The sequence below is a fragment of the Vigna angularis genome, chromosome 6 (assembly GCF_016808095.1).
Source record: "Vigna angularis cultivar LongXiaoDou No.4 chromosome 6, ASM1680809v1, whole genome shotgun sequence".
NCBI classification, from domain to species: Eukaryota; Viridiplantae; Streptophyta; class Magnoliopsida; order Fabales; family Fabaceae; genus Vigna; species Vigna angularis.
The window spans coordinates 22,652,234-22,656,308 of record NC_068975.1 but is presented as its reverse complement, the minus strand read 5'-3'; the positions used below and the strand labels follow the sequence as shown (position 1 = coordinate 22,656,308).

At 31.4% G+C, this 4,075-nt stretch overlaps 1 long non-coding RNA gene across 1 annotated transcript; it reads right to left on the bottom strand.

The window, feature by feature from the left end:
* Positions 1 to 2,250: 2,250 nt before the first annotated feature.
* LOC128197461 (uncharacterized) lies at positions 2,251 to 3,731 on the bottom strand. Its single transcript, XR_008250079.1, has 2 exons — positions 3,599 to 3,731; positions 2,251 to 2,516 (listed from the first exon to the last, which is right to left on the bottom strand). It is a non-coding gene; the product is annotated as an uncharacterized LOC128197461 (long non-coding RNA).
* Between the last annotated feature and the right edge of the window lie 344 nt (positions 3,732 to 4,075).

The window sequence follows — 4,075 nt, the reverse complement described above, 5'->3', positions numbered from 1 at the left end:
ACTTAAGTACCAAGTCTTTCCTTAGCCAAAGTGTTCCTCAACTAGTTTTAACAAATTTCTTATCTATAGATTCAAAACAACAACATATAATATTAACACAGAAATTCAATATAGATAGATATATAACAAGCACCTATGTTTTTCATTAACAATATTCACACAGAATTTCAAGACATGAATAGTAATAAAACAATACTAAATCATAATATAAAAGCTTAGAAAGGTTAGTTCCCCTACCTCTATTCCAGACTCAATCACTTGCTCAGAATTTGTTTTCCCGAAAACCCTCCAGAACCTCTACTCTTCTTGCAACGAAAAATTTCTTCCTAACTCTTTCTTCTCTATTTCTCAAGATTTCTCACTTGATTCTTCCTCTCTTTGTGCAGAATAGCCTCCCCTCTCATGGCTATTTATAGTCCAAAATTTTTACTATTCAACAATTTTTTAATATTATTTATTATATTAATATTTTAATCACCACTTGACATATTGGATCCCTCAATAATGCCTTAAAATCTGAGTTTGAACCCATGTTCTTGAAATCACCACAATTTTCTACCAATTAAGCTACCAAAATTTCTTATTTAGCTTTCCACATTTTATTTTTTACATAAACTTATTATATTTTCCATTCACAAAGAAATCTAGTAATAAAATTATTACTATTAAGGTAAATATTTTTCATGGGTCTTACACTTATAGGTCTCGGTTGCAAAATAACTGAAGCATATATTTCTTTTAGCATCAATTAATCTAAAACTGAGATATAAAGGTGTGCCAAAGTTTCAATTTTTTTTTTCAAAAATCAAGTTTATTTATTTATTAATTTGTTTGAAAAGGACATATGGCTTCAGTTACAAAAGAATCGAAGCCATATGTCTCTTTTGACATCGATTGGTAAAGAACCGAGGTAGAAAGGTAAGTCAAAATTCTCAAAATTTTCCAAAAATTATATTATTTTTTTGAAGAGGACATATGACCGTGAATTTAACATAATCAAAGCCATATGACCTTTCTACCTTGGTTCTATAAACAATCGAGGCCAAAAGGTAATTAAAATTTTGGCTCGGTTAAGATCAAATACAACTTGACCAAGATCATATACAGTTTGGCCAAGGTTGGTACAACTTGACCAAGGTCAGTTACTATTCTCTTTTTTTATTTGCTTTTTTCTTAATAGGACATATGGCTTCCATTATTTCACCAATCGATGTCATATCTATTTTTTGATGCGGTTTTCAAGACAACCAAAATAAAAAAAGTTAATTAAAGTTTCAAAATTGCCACTTGGTTTTTTTTTACTTTATTTTTTTGAGACATAAAATTATTTGAACAATTGGTGCCATATAGACCTTCTACTTTAGTTTTCTAACAATCGAGGCTAAAACATTGATAGAATTTTTAAAATTATCACTGAAATTTATAATTTTTTTATTAACAACCTTTAAGCATCGATTTTACGAATAACTGATGCCATAAAGTACATATTGCTTTGGTTATTCGAATAATTGCTACCATATGTCTTCCTAGGTTTAAGTTCGTGAAAGAAACAGAGGTTACTACTTTATAGTTTGCTTCTTCCTTCCTCTACGAACCAGTGTTGCTAACCTGTACTTCACTCGCTTCGTCTTTGAACTCAAAGGTCATCGTTATTGCTTCGCACCTCAGTATCATCATTGCGCTACGTTTGTCCTTACCGCAATGGTGAGTGTGATTGTCATCGAGTTTTTTTTTTCATTTTTGTGCTTGCATTCGTTCCTCAAATTAATATGTTGTTAATATTTGTGTCTAGGTATAACATTATGGTGAGATTATTAATATTTCTCCAAAATGTGGTGTTCATCCTTCTCTATTATTGTTCACGAAAACCAAGGCCAAAGGCTCTTAAAATTAAATAGTTATTTTAAATTAAAAAGGGTATATGATTTCGGTTTTTAGCATAACCAAGGCGAAAAAATATTTTTTAATTTTTTATTATTGGTTTAGTGCTTTAGTTTCTTTTAATCGTTGCTTTGGTTCATAACTGATGCAAAAAATTCTTCCTTTTTTATTTCGTCTTAATATGCTTTTTGGTTGTAAAAACTGATACACATTGCCAAAAACAACTATTGTTGTATTCCTTATCATGCCTCTCCTTGCTTCTTTTCTATTTTTATTTTAAGGGTTTTGACATATTTCATTTCTTGTTTATGTATATCAATGTTTTTACCCTTCCTTCTGTGACGTCCCAAAATATATATTGAAAGCATATATAATAAAGACGTCATCATTTATTAATATAGGAAAGCAGTCAAGAGTAATTTAAGGATTACAATCATCCTTAGAATAGCATGGAATTGAAAACTTAGAGTATTAGGGTTTCTCCCTAGAAATTACATAGAATTTAAAGCTTTAAACGTACAAAAGTTCATCAAAGCTAACTAATAAAAGCTAGCGAATCTAAGCTGCAGCATTGTCTTCCCCATCAAGTACTGTTTCCAACGTATCCTCCTTGCCATCTGCTCCCGTATAACGAACTATACGATCATCGCACATACCCAAACACAAACAAGTAGGGTAAGCTAACATGCAACCAATCATTTATAAAACATGCATGCAAACCTCATATAATAATTATGTCAGACATACTCATACCATCATACAACAATCACATCATACATACTCATCTATTACTTTGATACACATGATAAAATGACATCACAAGACTTGTTACTTTATACCCCGACTCGTCCGGACTAGAATGATTACCGAGCTATGGCGGGTCTTGCACTCGTGGTGGCTTTTTGAAACTTGGGCACTACCGCCCGGCACTACCGCCTTATGAAACTTGGGCACTACCGCCCGACCACAGTCACGAGGTTAATCCGTTATCACTCACCTTAGATCATATGGAAGCACCCAAGACTAGGACCTCCTGCTACTCCTCACCACATGGTTCAATCCTCTCTACATGAGAAGAAAGACCATTGGAGTTTCAGGATGACCCCCAAAACTGAGCTACCATGCAATCATTCTATACACCCCCAAATCACCACCATGTATCCTCTCCTTGAGGATCATGGAATTACGTATATGAACCATACTGTCACTTTGAAACTTAACCCAAGACATGAATAACCAGATACTATCATATTATCACAGTGAATCCAACATATCTAATGCATTCACATACTTCCCGTATAAATCACATCATTATAGTTCACAACCATGTTCAGATGCATAATTCAAATGTAATAAAATCCAATCATTTTAGAAATCATACAAACTGAATATATCACAAAATAAATTAACAGTACATAATCTGTTCAATAGGATTTAAGTTAAAAACTTGTCGAGTAGACTTCCAGGAAAGAGAGGTGCGTCACAATGGACAACTTAAGTACCAAATCTTTCCTTAGCCAAAGCGTTCCTCAACTAGTTTTTAACAAATTTCTTATTTACAGATTCAAAACAACAACATATAATATTTACACCGAATTTCAATATAGATAAACATACAGTAAGCATTAACAATATTCACACATAATTTCAAGACATGAATAGTAATAAAACAGTACTAAATCATAATATAAAAGCTTAGAAAAGTTAGCTCTCCTACCTCTATTCCAGACTTAATCTCTTGCTCCGAATTTGTTTCCCCGAAAACTCTTCAGAACCTCTACTCTTCTTGCAACTAAAAATTTTTCCCTAACTTTTTCTTCTATATTTCTCAAGCTCTCACTTGATTCCTCTTTTCTTGGTGTAGAATACCCTTCCCTCCCATGGCTATTTATAGGTAAAAAAATTTACTATTCATTAATTATTTTAATATTATTTATTATTTTAATATTATTTAAAAATAATATTTTAATTAGCCACTTGATTAGATCTGAACCTAATTCCATCCATGCTAAGGAATCCTAATTTCTTCCATGCTAAGAAATTCTTAATTTTTTTTTACTATTCACTATTCACTTTTTACTATTTACTATTCACTTTTTACTATTCAATTTTCTAAAAAAAATTCTAAATAAGTTATCAAAATTTTGAAGCTCTCCTTCTAGAATTACTATAATTTTATATCCAAAATTTACAT